Raw genomic sequence first — 18253 nt, forward strand, 5'->3', positions numbered from 1 at the left:
ATGCATCATGTTCTTTATGTATGGAAAGAACATACTAAGAGCTAGCACTCTATGCTAATTGTGTCATCATTATATTGTGAACATGCATTTAAATATTAGAGAATATGAATGCAACTGTCTTCAAACATAATTTAGGTAAACATAGACATGTTACTAAAACTGCAGTCATGAGAGAAACCATACTTTATCAAATCTCACTGGTTGTCCTAGCCCACACAATGTTCCACTGAGTTTTCTTCATAAATATCTATTCTAATTTTCTTCTTAGTTTACACTGTTACATTATAGAACTACTCTGTAATTCTATTGTGTGAAGTATCAAGGAGTTAAATAAAACGAGACACTGAATAGCAGGTTCTAGAAAATTTCAATGGCTGGAAGAAGAGTTTACGACTTCAACATTAAAACAGATGCTCACAAAGCATAGGCCAGAACTTGCTTGATTCTGCAGTGATCCTGGAATGAACTTTTAGTCCTCATCGGCCCCTGCTGGTTATGAGCGTCAGTGTAGGGAGGTTTCTGTGCAAGTTTGCACTGGACTTCCCTCACAGTGTCTCGGGCACAATAGTACATGGCTGTGTCTTCAGTTAGCAGATGGTTCATTTTCAAGAAAATTTGGCTCTTGGAGGTGTCCCTGCTGAAGCTCAGTCTGGAATTAAGAGCTGAATTATAACGTGTGTTTCCAGAAGTCCATATTACTCCCATCCAGTCTACAACATTTTCTGGGAACTGGCGGAGCCAATGTACATGGTAGCTGCTTATTGAGAACCCAGAGATGGTGCAAGTAAGGGACAGGCTCTGTGAGTTCTGCACCAGGCCAGGTCCTGACGCCTTCAACTTCACCTCCTGGGACAGGACACCTGGGGACAAGCAACATAACCATTAGACATTTGTTTCCTAGCTGTCGTTTCAGAGTCCCTCTCCTGAAACACTGAAATTCTTACAGCTTGGAAATGTAACCAGACAGAAGATCAGCACCAGCACAGCCATGTCTGATAGATGCTCTTGTCAGAAGATGAGGATTCACAGCTAGGCCTGGGCTTTCATCCTGAGCCTGAGGGGTGCTTTGCATAGGGAGAGGTTCCTGAGATGATAAAAGGAAGTGTAGTACAGAAATTTTAGGTTCTTTCCTTGTATGTGAGATTACCTTTGTATTTAGAGAAATTGGAGCTAAACACTCAGATAATTTTCCTAGTAATGTCTGTATTTTCCATTCCAAATAAAGAAAAGTAAGTATTAGTCATACTGTGTAGGCCTTGGAAGCAAAAAGTCATGAACATGAGGAACCGTGTGCCTTGAGGTGTTGATTGTCACAGAGAGTAACAGACTGTAGAGCTTCTCCTCATGACTTGGTAATGGAAACACTAGGGAAGAAAAGTAAAGAGCTGTAACCATCTGTTTGTTAGGGCTCTGGGAATGTGGATCTATTACTTCACATTGAAGTTCCCACAATATTTTCTTATTTCTAAGTGCATAATCTTTGTACTTGGGTTGCTGTGGTGTCATCTGGTCACAACATTAGGGAAAAAAAGCCATCTTGTGCAAATAATGTCATTAACAGTATTATTGCTGCATTTCTCTTGTTCTGATACTCCAAGTGTTAGGAAATTACATTTCAGACATTAATCTCAGTTTGTCTCATCTTAGGTTTGTTTGATATTTTCATTGTGGTTACATACACTGGAAAAGAACATCACAGATATAAAGGGATTTTTCTATACAATATTGGGGAACATAGTATAATTCCAGTTATCCGAGTGTTTTTTGTCTTTGATTACTTCAAAGATAATCTGTGTTCCTATTCTGTCCCATAATGCTGCTTTTCCAAAAATCTCTCTAGAATAAAGTTACTAGTAGAGAGTCATTAGCAAAAAGCCTGAGTTCATGATAAATCTACACATTACTTACAATTGTCTTAAATTTCTGAGGCGCATCTTTATTAATCTCTTTCTTCATTTGTTTACTTAGATGTTGTGCACACATGGATACTTTTTTATTGTTCATGTTGCTATGACAATATCAGCCTGTCCATTTGTGCGGTGGCTAAGAATTTTGTCAGCATAATATTAATTATGAAAGACTGATTGTCCCGTCTCTTTCTCCTTAGTCACTGAATTAAAGCTGCACCATTATTTCTGACCATTATGTGTAGGTGCTTTAAAATTAATTATGAATATAAAATAAATTGAAAATAAATTAAGTCATATCTTTCATACAATATATTCTGATCATTATGTTTTATATTCTTCATTCCTCCAAGATTCTTCCTCTCCTCTACATTTCTCATTTCCATAACCTATAGTGTTTTAGGGACATTAAGGAATTGGTATCATTGCGTTTGTTCATATTGACAATGAGAGGTCTAAATGTCTTAATAGTCAGCTCATGTTCACCTTGAAAATCTTTATAAAATGTATATATTTGTGTTTTAGATAATAATATTTTTATTAATATGTACAAGATATAGTATTAAAATGAAAGGCTCAAGAGATTGCTCAGGTGTTCAGCACCTGCTCCAGGAATGAGTATCAGTGTTGACCTTTAGCACTTAGCTGGGAAGCTGGGTGGGATGGTTTAGTTTAAGGCCTGAACTCTTGCTATCCCATTGGAGCCAGGTTCCATTCAAACACTTTATATCTCTTCTTCATTACCTAGGGACTGATGTTTCCTCTCAATCCATGAGATTGACTTATTTAAGTCAAAATATGATAAATAATATTTTCTGTGAAAATTTCTTACAATTTTGTTTTTTAATGAATTTTGAATTTGAATTTAACACTTTGTATATGGTAGGCAAGCACTGTTATACAGAGCTATATGCCAAGACCTCCTTTCTTTAAGCCATGACATTATCCTATAAAAATAATGCTTTAATGTCAAAATTTGGTTTATTTAAGTCTAATATAAACACTACTCAACCAAAATTTTTCTCATGAGACACACTGTATGTGTGACTGCAACAACCAGAGAAAAAGAGTGTATAAAGAACCTATGAGCATCAAGAATGAAGAAGTAGGTATTTTCCAATAATTTATAATATTTAGGAGCTGGAAGGAACACAGATGTCTGTCAACAGAGAAATGGATACAAAAATTGTGGTACATTTACACAATGGAGTACTACTAAGCTATTAGAACCAACGACATGATATTCATAGGCAAATGGAAGGAACTAGAGACTATCATTCTGACTGAGGTGACCCAGTCAAAAAGGAACACACATTATGTGAACTTACTGATAAGCAGGTACTAGCCCCAGAAATCTCTGAATACTCAAGAAACAATTCACAGAACTTATAGATCCCCAAAAGAATGGGGAGGGGGTTGAGTTGTTTTACTTAATTTTATAATGAGCCACATTGCTGATGCTGTTTATTAATTACAAAAGTTCAATGGTGGATTTTTTTGTGGGCACTTAAGTATACTATCATATAATCTGCAAATAGTGATATTTTGACTTCTTCCTTTCCAGTGTGGATCCTATTGATTTTTTTTTTTTTTTTTTTTTTTTTTTTTTTAGTTTTCCAATTGCTTTGGCCAGGACTTCCAGTACTATATTTAATAGGTAGGGGGAGAGTGGGTAGCCTTGTCTAGTCCCTGATTTTAATGGGATTGTTTTAAAATTCTCTCCATTTAGTTTGATTTTGGCTTGCAGTATATTGCTTTTACTGTTTAAGATATGGGCTTAGATTCATGATCTTTCCAAGACTTTTAACATGAAGTGGTGTTGATTTTTTTCTAATGCATTTTCGACATCTAGTGAGATGTGGCGCACTCCTCGACCAGCGAGGAAAGACGACCACCACCAGAGGATTCTTCTCCGATCACGCTTTATTGTGGGAGCCTCTTGGTTGAAGGGGAGAGCAGGAAGCGAGGGGGCCCGAACTACCCTAGCTGTCCGCTTATATAGGGAGAAGAGCATACGGCTTGCCAAGATTGGTTGTCACCAGTCTGCTGACACCAGAGACCTCGGGATTGGCCGGAGATAGGTTATGTACTGCGCATGAGCAGGGTGCAGCGCCTTAGCTGACAAGAGCATTACTATGTATGGAGTTGTTTACCTCAAACCGTGAGGGAGCCAGCGCCATCTTGTAATGGCATCCGCATTCGGCTCCCCACAGTGAGAGAATCATGTATTTTAATTTTTAAAATTTTTTTTTCCCCTTTGAGTTTGTTTATATAGTGGATTACGTTGAAAGTTTTTCATATGTTGACCCATCCTGCATCCCTGCGATAAAGCCTACTTGATCATGGTAAATGATTTCCTTGGTGTGTTCTTGGATTTGGTTTGCAAGAATTTTATTGAGTATTTTTGCATCAATGTTCATATGAGAAGTTTGTCTGAAGTTCTCTTTCTGTGTAGTTTCATTGTGTGGTTTAGTTATGAACTTAATTAGGGCTTCTAAGAAGGGTTTGGGTAGTGTTTCTTCTGTTTCTATTTTGTGGAATAGTTTGGAGAGTATAGGTATTATGTCTTCTATAAAATTCTGATAGAATTCTCCACTAAACCCATCTGGTTCTGGAATTTTTTTTGGTTGGGAGGATTTGATACTACTTTTATTTCTTTAGGTGTCATGGTACTGTGTAGATGGTTTATATGATCCCCAGTTAAATTTGGGATCTGATATTTGTCTAGAAATTTATCCATTTCCTCCAGATTTACAGTTTTGTTGAGTATAGGCTTTTGTAGTAGGATCTGATGATTTCTTGAATTTCTTGAATTTCTGTTGTTATATCTCCACTTTCTGATTTTGTTAATTTGGATACTCTCTTTTTGCCCTTTAGTTAGTCTGGCTAACAAGTTTATCAGTCTTGTTGATTTCCTCAAAAATCACAGCTCTTGGTTTTGTTGATTCATTATGTAATTCTCTTTGTTTCTAATTGTTTGATTTCTGGTCTGAGTTTAATTATTTCTTGCCATCTACTACTCTTGGGTGTATCTACTTCTTTTTGTTCTTGAGCTTACAGCTGTGCTGTCAAGCTGCTAGTGTATGGTCTCTCCAGTTTCTTTTTGGAGGTACTCAGAACTATGAGTTTTCCTCTCAGTACTGCTTTCATTTCATCCCATATGTTTGGATATGTAATGGTGTCATTTTTGTTAAATTCTAAAAAATTACTTTTTGCCTTTCTTTATTCCTTCCTTGAACATGTTTTCATTGAGCAGAGCATTGTTCAGCTTTCATGTATATGTGGGCTTTTTGTTGTTTTTGTTGTTATTAAAGAAAAGCCTTAATCCATGTTGTTTTGATAGCATGCATGGGAGTATTTCTATCTTGTATTTGTTGAGTCCTCTTTCTTGATTGACTATATGGTCAATTTTAGAGAAGGTACTCTGTGGTGCTGAGAAGACAGTATATTATTTTGTTCTTGGATGAAATGTCTTGTAGATGTCTGTTAATTCCAGTTGCCTCATAACATTTGCTAGATTTTCTGTGTCTCTGTTCAGTTTCTGTCTCCATGATGTACCTTTTGATGTGAGTGGGGTATTTAAGTCTCCCACTATTTTTGTGTTTGGTATAATACATGCTTTGAACTTTAGTAGGATTTCTTTTATAACACAAGTAAGAAAACTACATCTAAGGAAAAGCAAAAAAAAAAAAAAAAAAATAATAATCACGCAAGGAAACCAAAAGAAGAAAAGCACACAAACAAAAGTCTACCTCTAACAACAAAAATTACAGGAAACAAAAATCACTATTCCATAATTTCTCTTAACATCAATGGACTCAATTCCCCAATAAAAAGACATAGACTATCAGACTAGATATGTAAACAGGATCCAGCATTTTTTTGCATAGAGCAAATTCATGTCAGAGACAAAGACAGGCACTGCCTCAGAGTAAAAGGCCTGGAAAATACTTCCAAGCAAATGGGCCCAGGAAACAAGATGGAATAGCTATTCTAATATGGAAAAAAAAATAGATTTCAGCCCCTGAGATCCTGTCCTGTAGGAAGCCCTTGGCGCCAAGCTGTTGGCGCCAATACATGGCGCCAGCTTCCCGCCCATTGTTCAGCCTACAAAAACCTTTCCCCTCGTGTTGCTTGGCAACCACATAGTCACAGCCCACCCCCGGGGCACGTGATTGAGCTACAGGATAATGCACCAATCAGGTAGCAACACAAGTCTCTGAGGCATATATAGCAGTGCATTTTCTCCCCCACGTGAGGAGAGGAGGAAGACGGGGAGAGAGAGACCACGTGGAGGGATGGCGGAGAGATACCACGTGGAGAGAAGCCCGATAGGAGAGGTTGCGAGAGATCCCACGTGGAGAGAGATTGGACAGAGAGAACGCTCCTGGGGAACTGCGGGTGAGAGGTCGGCTAGACAGTAGAACCCGGTAGGGGGTCCCAGGCTGAGAGAAAAGTTTCCTGCCCAAGAAGCCCCCTGCTCAAAGTGCTGTTCAATAAAGGTTATCCGCAGAAAAGTTTGTTTTGTTGCGCGCCTGTTCCTAGCGGCGGGAAGCGTGGGCGCGTGACACTATCCCATCTCTAGTAGTTTGTTGATGCTGCTTGTATCTCTGACTCCTAATTTCTTTCTTTTTTTTTCTTTTTTTCCATCTCCAGGGTTATCTTTTTTTTGCATTTTTTATTGTTTCTATTTTTGTTTTCAATTCATTTATTTGCTTGGTTGTGTTTTCCTGTAGTTCTTTGAGTGATTTCTCCTGGAATAGTTTAAGGTAGTTATTTAATGTGCTTTTCCAAGTTCTCCATCCCAGTCATGAAGTATAATTTCAAGTCTAAGTCTTGTTTTTTTCTGGTGTGTTTGGAAATCCACTATTGCTGTGGTAGCAAAACTGGGTTCTGATGTTACCAAGTAGTCTTGGTTTCCAATGCTATTGTTCATTCACTTTCCTCTTGCCATCTTGTTGTCTGTGATTATAGATGATCTTGTCTCTGACTGGAGCCTGTCCCTTGTGTGCATCTGATGGCCCATGGGCTCAGGAAGAAAATTCCTTCTGGGAATTCCCCTGGACAGCCTGAAGGGTGTGTGGCAAGCTCCCTGTGGGCTCAGGCAGAAGAGCACTTTCAAGGCTGTTCTGGGGTCTCAGCCATCTCTGGGCGGGTCCCAAGTCTTGATTGCAGTCACCTGGCCCTCTAGCTGGGCCGGAAAGGACCAGATCACATAGTTCACCACCATATTTGCTCAGGATATCACCAGGTATTCCCTCTCCAGATAGCCAGGAGAGTATGTGGCAGGCTTAGGACTTACTGTGGGATCAGGTATGACAGCACTTGCAAGGCTTCTTTGGGGTTTTGGCTATGTGTAGGAGGGTTCTGGGTCTTGATCGAGACCTGATTCTTTAATTAAGTGTTGGTTGACAGTGAGAATTCAGACAATTTACACTTCCATAAGGAGTAAAATGTCAGCCCAACAAGGCATTGGCCATGTCCCAAGTGATGCCTCCACAGGAGGATATGAAGTAGACTCCAGGTTGTCAGCCCCTGAACTGTCTTAAAAACTGCAATTAAAGAGAAACTGTGCATGAAATTAAAGGACACATGTTAAAATCACCCCTTTACCAGAGATTCTTGGTTTCAGTATAGCTTCCAAGAGTCCCAGCATCCTGCACCAGGGACTCTTGGAGGTCAGACTTTAATTTTAGCACCCTGCTGAGCATTGTTATTAAGGGCTCAGGCCAGAATTCTGATTTAATCTCTAATCCCAGAGCTCCACTGGGATTTTTTCCCAAGCTTCCAAGCCTGAATTCATGCATTCCAACCAGACCTAGTGATTGAAACAGAGGCTGGACTATAAAAGAAGTCTTGTGTGGGACCAGAGAAGCAAAGTCTCACAGGTTGTAGTCTGACAGGGGGTACTTCCTATTGACTTGGTCCAAGATATTTGTGATGCCTCATCTACATGTGGAAAGGCTTGGAGGTGTTGCCCCTGAGTGAATAATGGACACAAATCTCTCTGTGGGTGTTCTGTGGGAGGCTGCAGAAAAGTGAGTCTGGTACCATTAGCAGGCAAAGCTCCTACTATCCCCAGCTCTTAGCCTTAGCTCAACCTTGGTAGGCTTTCTCTCACTGCCTACAGCCATGTGTCTGATCATGGAAAAGGCAATATAGAAGGTAAACAGTAGAAATGTTGCTAAAACTGCAGCCATGAGAGAAACAATACATGACCAAATCTCATTGGCTTTTCTAGATCACACAGTGTTCCACTGACTGTTCTACACAAATATCCAGTTGATTTTTTTCTTAATTTACAGTATTAGATTATAGAAACACTCTATAATTGTTTTATTGTGTGAAGTATCAAGGACTTAAATAGAACATGACACTGAATATCTAATTCTAGAAAATTTCAATGGCAGGAAAAGATTTTACATTTTTAACATTAAAACACATGCTCAAACAGCATAGGCCAGAAATTCCTAGATTCTGCAGTGATCCTGGAATAAACTTTTGATCTTCAGTGCCCACTGCTGGTAGTTTGCATACCTGTAGGGAGGTTTTGAGGAAGTTCACACTAACTTCCCTCACAGTGTCTCTGTCACAATAGTACATGGCTGTGTCTTCAGTTTGCAGACTGTTCATTTTTAAGAAAACTTAGCCCCTGGAGGTGTCCCTGCTGATGCTCAGTCTGGAATTGAAAGCTGAATTATGTTTTTTGCTTCCACTAGCCCATATTACTCCCATCTATTCTACACCCTTTCCTGGGGCCTGGCGAAGCCAGTGTACATTATGGCTGGTTAATGAGAACCCAGAGACAGTGCAGATGAGAGACAGGGTCTGTGAGGGCTGCACCAGGCCAGGTCCTGACTCCTTCAGCTGTACCTGGTACAAGACATCTGGGGACAAGCAACATTGCCATTAGTCATACATTGTATAGATGTCATTCTTGATTCTCTCTCCTGAAATTCTGAAACAGCTTGGAAATGTCACCAGGTGACATCCATGCTCTGATGGAGGCTCTTGTGAGAAGGAGATGAGGTTTTTCAGCTAGGCCTGGGCTTTCATCTTGAGTCTGAGGTGTGCTTTGCATTGGAGGAGGTACGTGAGATTATAAAAAGAAGTTCAGGGCAGAATTTTTAGTTTCTTTCCATGTATATGAGATTACCTTTGTGCTTAGAGAAAATGGAGCTGTAAGCTCAAGAACTTTTCCCTGGCAATTTCTGGATTTCCAATTCCAAATAAAGAAAGTATTAGTTACACTGTGTAGACCTTGAGAGCAATAAAAGCAAGGGAGGTAGGGAAGTTTACAGTATGTGAATCCTTGTTCATACAGTGCAAGTAGAACAGAATACCTTATTTTCAATGAAATTGTATATCACCTTAAATTGTGCTAGTGGATGTAGAATGTAATTAGGAAACTTTATTATCAGAAATTCTGTCTCTTGGATTCTTTCCTTTCATTATTCCCTTCAAAACATCAGTACTGTTACCTTCTTAATCAATTGTCTTGAAAATACAGATGCAAAAATACAGATACTAAATAGTCTTGTATTGCAATTGATTTTCAAGTTATAGATACATAAATTGACGACCATAGATATTAGTAGGATAAGCTCCTAATATTTGCATGTTTTTATATAAAAAAGAATTGATAATTATTCAATTGTGTGCATAAAACCTGTACAATTATTACTTAGCCAGTAGTTATGAAACTGTTTTCCATGTATACATTGACCCCTTTTTATATATAAGGGACCGACTTTTTTCAAAAGAACTTTCTGTGGAGTCACTTTAGTCTCATTGCTTCTCAAGAAATAAGTTTTAAGGAAGCAGTGCACAAACAGGCTCTGTCACTAGGCTTAGTGAATTAACCTTCCTATTTAGGGACACTATAGTTGTGAATAGTCTTTGTACCTCTTGAATTATGTCAGTCTCTCTGTATCATTGTACTTTTATATTTATTTATCTCTTGTTACAGCCTGCAGCACATAAAAAACTTTTCTAAATTTGACTACACATTGGAGAGTGAATGGAAAAACAACCGTTCATAAAAGTTCATAGAAATCAGTAGCATGACACCAGGTGGGTAGTTATGTTAACTGAAATAAAAAGTAAGCCAGAGATGACTGATTGATGAAACAAATTAAATCAGAGGTCAGGCATGAACAAGAGGAAGGAACCTTGTACCTTGAGGAGTTGATTGTCATAGACTGTAGAGCTTCTGCTCATACATTGGTAATGGAAATACCAGTTAAGAGAAATAAAGAGCTGTGGCAATCTGTTTGATAAAACTCTGAGAATGTGGATCTATTACTTGACATTGGAGTCCCCACATTTTTTTTCTTATTTCTTAGTGCATAATCTTGGTATTGTGGGTAGCTGTGGTGCCAAATGGTCACAACATTAGGGAAAATCCATGCTGTGTAAATTTAATGGTCATTAACAGTCTTAATGCTGTGTTCTTCTCCTGATACTCTAAGGGTTAGGAGGATACTTTTCACACGTCATTCTCATTTTGTTTCATCTTGAGTTTGTCTGATATTTTTATTGTACTTACAAACACCGGAAAGAAGTATCACATAAATAAATGGACGTTTCTATACTATATTGGGGAACATAGTATATGCCCTATTATCCAAATGTTTTGTCCTTGGTTACTTTAGATAATCTCTGTTTATATTCTGTCTTATAATGCTGCTTTTTCACAAATCTCCCTAGAAAAAAAGGTACTAGGAAAAATACGTAGCACAAAGCCCGAGTTCATGATAAATCTTCACATTATTTATAATTGTCTTAAATTTCTGAGGTGGATCCTTATTAATATCTTTCTTCAGTTATTTGTTTACTTAGATGTAGTGCACACTTGGATATTTACTTTATGGGTCATGTTGCTATGACAATACCAGCCTGTCCATTTGTGTGATGGGTAGGATTTTATCAACATAAAAAAGAGTATGGCCATCAGCAAACAAGAAACCTTGATTTTTTTTTTAAAAAAAGGCCTCTATCAGATTGGTCTACAGGCAAATTTCCAGAGGTATTCTTTTAAATAACAGCAATATATGATGTCCCTGGCAAATGTGGTTGTTGCCATTCGTGGTCCAGTGTTCCCTCGTTGTCCTGAGCCTGAGGGTTGCTTTGCACTGGGGGAGGTTCCAGGTTTCCCTCCTGATAAAGAAAATTTGCCTTGTGCTTTTTAGTGCACCTGAAGAGAAAAATAAGAAACATATTTTGATACTCTCTGGAGTTAAAAGTACAGGTAAACAGAAATTTGGAGGATTCACAATGTGCAGTACTAGGGAGAAAAACATGGGGATATTTTGAATAAATGAACCCACATACCAGACATTTAGTCCATTTGCTCTCACATATTTATTTAAAAGAAGACCCAAGAATCTGATTTGGATCTCCTCTCACTAGGCTCCCACTATTCTGATTGCCACTTAGGTCCATGGTACTTATGGACTAGCTTGTGTAACTCTTGAATTCTATCACTCTATTTTTCTCAGTGTAGATTTCTCTTCCTCTCCCCTTAGCTTATGACGTATAAAACCCAAAATTCCTAAATATGAGTATTTCATTGTTGAGGGATAGGATGTCCACTGTTCATAACACTTAAGAATAAGCAGTAACATTCTGCCAGTCTTGAGATTTTTTTTTAAAATGTAGAACAAAATAAACTGGAGTAGTCTATATTATTGCAAGAAGGGTAGGGGAAGGCAAGCATGAATATGGGGAACCTGTGCCTTGAAGTGTTGACTAACATAGAAAACGCATTTTGCAATGCCTTGGTAATATAAACCCTAAGGAAGAAATAAAGGCCCACATAAAAACTTCACAGTCAGGTCTCAAAGACTGTTGGTTTATAACTGTGATTTGAGTTCTTACATTTTAGGTTTCTTGTTTTCTTGTGCATAATCTAAATCTTCTATATGTCAGTAATGAAGGCAGGTCTTAACATTAGTGAGACAGCAATACTGTGTGAATTGTGATAGATTTAGTGTAAGGTCACCTATTCAAATTTGGATATGCATTTACTTATTGACGTTTTTTGTTTTGGAATTTTTATTTTCAGTACAGGGTTTCTCTATGTAGTCCTAGCTGCCTGGCAACTATATCTGCCTGGAATTCACTTTGTAGACTTTAAGAGAAATTTACTAGGAACAATAAACTGCTTTAGAACTCAAGAAATGTGTTCCAATGGTTAGCACAATGATGAATCTTAGGGAACAATTTTAAGTTCTGACAAAAACAATCTTAATGGTTGAACTCAGAAATTGTTTTTTATGGTCAAAGGCAAGCACATTGGCAGCACTCCCTGATATATCTCCTTTGTTCACAGGCGGCTGGTAATTAACATCCTGATATTTGTGCACCCATTTTACCCTCAACTGGATAATATGATTTAATAAAAAAACATTTATGAGTAGATTGAGTTCTTTGGATTTAAATTAGAAATGACTTGTTGTTTTTGTATAGAAAATCCTTATATATATGGAAGTTGAACAACTCTCTACTGAATGATAACTTGGTTGGGGAAGAAATAAAGAAATAAATTAAAGACTGTTTAGAATTTTTAAAAAGTGAAGGCGTAATATACCCAAGCTAGTGAAACCCAATAAAAGCTATGAAAAGAGGAAAACTCATAGCCCTGAGTGCCTCCATAAAGAAACTGGAGAGAGAATACTCTAGCATCTAAACAGCACTTCTGAAAGCTCTAGAACAAAAAGAAGCAAATACACCCACAAGAAATACATGGCAGGAAAGAGTCAAACCCAGTACTGAAATCAACCAGATAAAAAGAGAGAACCATACAAAGGATCAACAATACCAAGAACTAGTCCTATGAAAAAATCAACTAGTTCAATAAACTCTCATCAAGACTAATCAGAGGAGATAGAAAAAATACACCCATTAACAAAATCAGGAAGGAAAAGGGAGGTATATCAATAGAAACTGAAAAAAAAATCAATAAATCCTTCTACACGATGAAAGATATATATCTATATGCATTCTTCAACAGCCAGACATCCAGTTAGACCAACACCACTTGCTAAAAAATGCTTTCAATTTTTCAATGTATTGTTTTTGGCTTCTTTGTCAAAAATCAATTGTTCATAGTTGTGTGGGTTTATTTCAGAGTCTTCAATTTGATTTTATTGATGAAACCATCTGTTTCTATATCAATACAATGGAGTTTTTAACAGTGTGTTCTGTAGTGCAGCATGAGCCCCAGGATGGTTAATTCCCCCTAAGTTATTTCATTGTTCAGGTTTGTTTTAGTTATCTTGACATATTACCTTTACAGTATGAAGTTGATAACTGCTCTTCCTATATTTGTAAAAACAATTGTGTTGGGATTTGACAATATTTGCATTGAATCTATAGATTGCTTTTGGTAAGATGGTAATTTTTCTATGTTAATTTTGATCCATGTGCATAGGAGATCTTTACATATTCTGAGTTTTTCTTCAAATTCTAGTTTCAGACACTTGAAATTTTTATTATACAGCTATTTGACTTGGTTGGATAGAGTTTTTCCAAGATAATTTATATAATTTGTTGCAGTAAATATTAAAAAAAAACATGGATGTGGTTTATCTTTTTACTGGTCCTGAGGTCTCACTCCTCAGGCCTGACTCTGATACAGAGTCAGGCACACCTCTAGAGCCTGGTCCGAGCCACCATGGCTCAACTTGTCTGCCCTTTCCTTGGCGGTTTAATATCACATATTTTCCGCCTCTGTCCTGGGGTATTTCTGTACCCCAAAATATCACACAAACACAACTCTACAGCCCGATAGCTTTTCATACATGTTTATTCATTCAATTGTCAATTCCCAAACACTCTATACAACAAGATTACATCAAATAGACAAAGATACGAACTGCCCATTTTATATGCTAGACCTATAAAATCCTTAATGTTCCTAGCAATCTGACACTAATTAATATCACCTGGGTCTAGCTGGTCCTTGGGAAACTCCATGTTGCCATAATGACCTTCATCCTCCGTCCTGTAACCTCTTGTCCTCTGACCTCTTAGACCTCCCTTTTCTCCACCTACTTCACCATACCCAGTTACTAGCTTTTCTTTATTTTACTAATAAAATTGGGAAGGTTCAGTTGGAGTTACATGACTAGGCAGCCCTTCTTAGGGAAGTGAAATTAACATTAAAATACAAACAGATTCAGGATAATCTAGAATAAATGGCATTGCTTTCCTAATTTCTTAGCTGGTTTATCTTTTGTATGGAGGACGGACACTGATTTTCTTGAAATAATTTGGTTTTCAGTCAGTCCACTGAGGTTGTTTATCAGCTGTAGATTTCTGGTAATTTTTAGGGTCCTTTATGTACAATAATGTATTATCCACAAATTGTGATACTTTGACCTCTTCCTTTCTAACTTTAATCCACTTTATGTCCTCTAGTTGTCTCAATATTTTCTCTGCAATTTTTAGACAAGCAAAATTTTAGGTTGAAGGTTTTGTGAGTAGATTGGTGTCCATATTTTCAGCTATAGGTCCTTCATGGCCACAGGAGGGAGTCTCCTTGGTTTTATGTGCCCAGTGTTGTGTGTCTCAGCAAAAGTCACCCACATTGACTCCTGAAAACCTTCCCCATCCTAGGCTGTAGGTATTTCATAGAGATTCACTCCACCCTCACAAACTGGTAGATTTTCCATCATTCTCATGGCCCTCTGGGCCTCTATCCTTTCTCTTCCTGCACCTGATCCTTTCCTCCTAATCTGAGACTCATTTTCTGTTCCATCCAGGACCCTCCTTTGCTCTACCTTGCATGACTATTTTGTTTCCCCTTCTATGTGCTCTGAGACTCTTAACATGATGTGGTGTTCATTTTTGTCAATGGTATTTTTAGAATATAATGAAGTGATCATGTGATTTTCTTAAGTTTTTTTTATGGTGAATTATATTGATTGATTTTTTAAAAATATTAAACCATCCGTTCATCGCTAAGATGAAACTATTCAATCATAATGGATGATATTTCTGATGCTCCTGGATATGGTTTTTGAATGTTTTATTGAGTGTTTTTGCATCAGTTTTCATAAGATTTGGTCCTTGAGTGGTATAGGCATCAGGGTGGCTGCTATCTCATAGGATGAGTTTTGCAGCGTTTCTTCATTTCTATTTTGTTTAAGATTTGAGGGATATTGGTATTAGCTCTTCTTTGAAGGGCTTGTTGAATTCTGCAATCGAACCTTTTACTCCTTGTCTTGTCTCGATTGGGAGGTTTTTCAATCACTGCTTCTGTTTCCTTGGGGATTTTTAGGCTGTACAAATATCTTACTTACTCTTCGTTTAACTTTGATAAATGGTATCTGTCTATGAAATCATTCACTTCCTTTAGATTTTCAAGCTTTGTGGAGTAGAGGGTTTTGAAGTAAGACCTTATGATTCCTTGAATTTCCTTAGTGTTGGATGTAATATTTCTTTTTTCACCTCTTTTATTCATTTTTATTACATATTTTAATTTTTATTAGATACTCCCTGAATTTACATTTGAAATGTTATCCCTGCCTACCACCCACTGCCATTTTCCCTCAGTCTTCACTTGTCTCCAGAAATTTGCACTTGATCACCCTCTCTACCTCAGTGTCTTGGAATTCCCCCACATTGGGAAAATGTGCCCTCACTGGACCAAAGGTCTCTTCTCTCATTGATGCCACACACTGCTATCTTTTGCTACATATGAACTGGAGCCATAGATCTCTCAATGTGTGCTCTATGTTTGGTGCTTTAGTTCATGAGAGTTGTGGAGGGTTTGGTTGGTTGGTAATGTTGTTCTTCCCATGAGGTTGCAACCCATTTCAGCTCCTTCATTCCTTTCTTTAGCACCTTTATTGGGGTCCCCATTTCAGTCTGATGGCTAGTTGAAAGCATGATCAGCTATATCTGTAATACTCTAGAAAAGCCTCTGAGGAGGCATCCATATGTGGCTTCTGCCAATTAATACATCTTAGCATCAGCAATAGTGCTTGGGTTTATTGGCCAAATCCCAAGGTGAGACAGCCTCTAAATAATCTTTTCTTCAATCCCTGCTCTTCTACTTGACTTTGTATTTACTTTGGTGAGTGTTTTGTTCTCTATTTTAAGGACGGAGGCAACCACATTTTGGCCTTCTTTCTTTTTGAGCTTCATAAAGTCTGTGAATAGTTTCTTGGGTATTCAGAACTAGCATCTTCTTATCAGTAAGTACATACCATGTGTGATCTTTTGTGACCAGGTTAACTCAATTAGGATGATAGTCTCTTGTTCCATCCGTTGCCCAGAAATTTCATAAAGTCATTGTTTCTAACAGCAGAATAGTACTCCACTGTGTAAATGTACCACAATTTCTGTATCCATTCCTCCACTGACATCCAATGAATGCAGAAGAAACAGGCACTGCTTATCCTCTTAAGCATTTGCCATATTGTTTGACATAACACTTTCCATAGAGTGGAGGTATTTGTTTAGGCTCAAACTGAAATTCACTCAGTGTTTCTCTGGCACAGTGGTAGGTGGCTGTGTCCTCAGTTTGATGTTTGTTCAGTTTTAAGAAGAGTTCACTCTTGGATGTGTCCCGGCTGATGCAGATTCAGGATCTGAGATCTGAATTATATGCTGTTCTTTCAGCACTTCACACTGCTGGATCCACTGCAGACTTTCCTAGAGGATCCAGGACCCAGGTTATACCACAGATGGTTAATGAGAAGCCAGAGACAGTTCATGGGAGAGACAGGCTCCGTGAGGACGGCAGCAGGTCAGGCCCTGACTACTACAGTTGAACCCCCTTCAGGTTACATATATTTATCTCAGCTGTGGCTGCCTTCTGGTTAGTTTCTCTCCCGGCTGCCTTTTTGATGGCATGAATTCTGCCCATACTCCAACCAGCCTGATAAATTCACATTTTTAGAAACTTATAACTTATTTATGACTGTATCTAAGATTTACTCAGTAAGTTTTACACTCAACAAAATGTCTACAAGATAAACTCCTAGCCAAATGGTATATATAATCTAGACAAGAAAAATTATTCTGTATAAATCCATCCCTTATAAAATATTCATATCTACCTTTGGCTAATTGCTGTCACATGGATGGGGTCATCTTCACTTTTCATCTTCTCTCCATTCTCCCTCTTTCTGGCTTCTCCCTCATTTCTAAACCTTTGTTTCCACCTACTCTTCCTTTCTGTGCAATGGCAGGCTATGTGTATCTTGTGCCTGCCTTCACCTACATAATGACTGCTACTTACATCAAGAAGTTTAATAGAATATAACACTGAAGAGAAGGCGCTAGAGAATTCCCATGGCTGGAAGAAGAGTCCACATCTTTAATATTGAAACACATGCTCACACAGCCTAGGCCAGAAATTCCTAGCTACTGCAGTGATCCTGTAAAAAACTTGTTGGTCCTCAGCGCCCCCTGCTGGTTATGTACATTCCTGTAGGGAGGTTTTTGTGCAGATTCTCACTGGACTTCTCCCACTGTGTTTCTGCCACAGTAGTACATGGCTGTGTCTTCAGATTTCATACTGTTCATTTTCAAGAAAACTTGGCTCTTGGAGGTGTCCCTGCTGATGCTGATCCGGGATTTGAGAGCTGAATTATAATCTGTGCTTCCACCACTCCATATTACTCCCATCCACTCCAGTCCTTTTCCCGGGAGCTGGCGAACCCAGTGTACACCATTGCTGGTTAATGAGAACCCCGAGACAGTGCAGGTGATGGACAGGGTCTGTGAAGGCTGCACAAGGCCAGGTCCTGACTCCTTCAGCTGCACCTGGGAAAGGACACCTGGGGACAAGTCATATTCGTCATTCATCCTATAGATTACATGCCTGCATCCCTCTCCTCAAAGTCTGAAATACTTACAGATTGGAAAGTTCACCAGGCAGAGGAGCAGCACCAGGACAGCCATGTTCTGATGGAGGCTCTAGTGAGAAGGAGATGAGGTTTCTCAGCTTGGCCTGAGTTTTCAGTCTGCGCGTCTGGGCTGCTTTGCATTGGGGGAGGATCCTGGTATGATAAAAGGAAGCACAGATCAGAATTTTCAGTTTATTTTTATGTGCTTGAGAATCTTTGTGCCTAGAAAAAATGGAGCTGAAAGCTCAAGAACTTCTCCCTAGTAATTTCTGGCTTTTCAATTCTAAATTAATAGAAGAAAGTTGTAATCATATTGTGAAGGTCTTGGAATGGAGATAGAGAGGTTTATAATGGATGAATCCTCATTCATGCAATACAAGTAGAATAGGGTACCTCATCTTTAATGCAATTGCATATCACTGTAAATTGCACTAGAGTATGCAGGATTGAATTGGGAATTTTTCAATCAGAAATTCTTTTCTT

At 38.3% G+C, this 18253-nt stretch overlaps 2 gene segments (V, D, J or C); both read right to left on the bottom strand.

Moving 5' to 3' along the window:
• Positions 1 to 414: 414 nt before the first annotated feature.
• On the bottom strand, positions 415 to 990 carry LOC308418202 (Ig heavy chain V region MC101-like). The segment is given in 2 exons: positions 945 to 990; positions 415 to 860 (listed from the first exon to the last, which is right to left on the bottom strand).
• Positions 991 to 17375: 16385 nt separating this feature from the next.
• On the bottom strand, positions 17376 to 17729 carry LOC308418211 (Ig heavy chain V region MC101-like). The segment is given in 1 exon: positions 17376 to 17729.
• Positions 17730 to 18253: the final 524 nt, after the last annotated feature.

The sequence above is a fragment of the Micromys minutus genome, assembly GCF_963924665.1.
Source record: "Micromys minutus genome assembly, chromosome: 1".
NCBI lineage: Eukaryota > Metazoa > Chordata > Mammalia > Rodentia > Muridae > Micromys > Micromys minutus.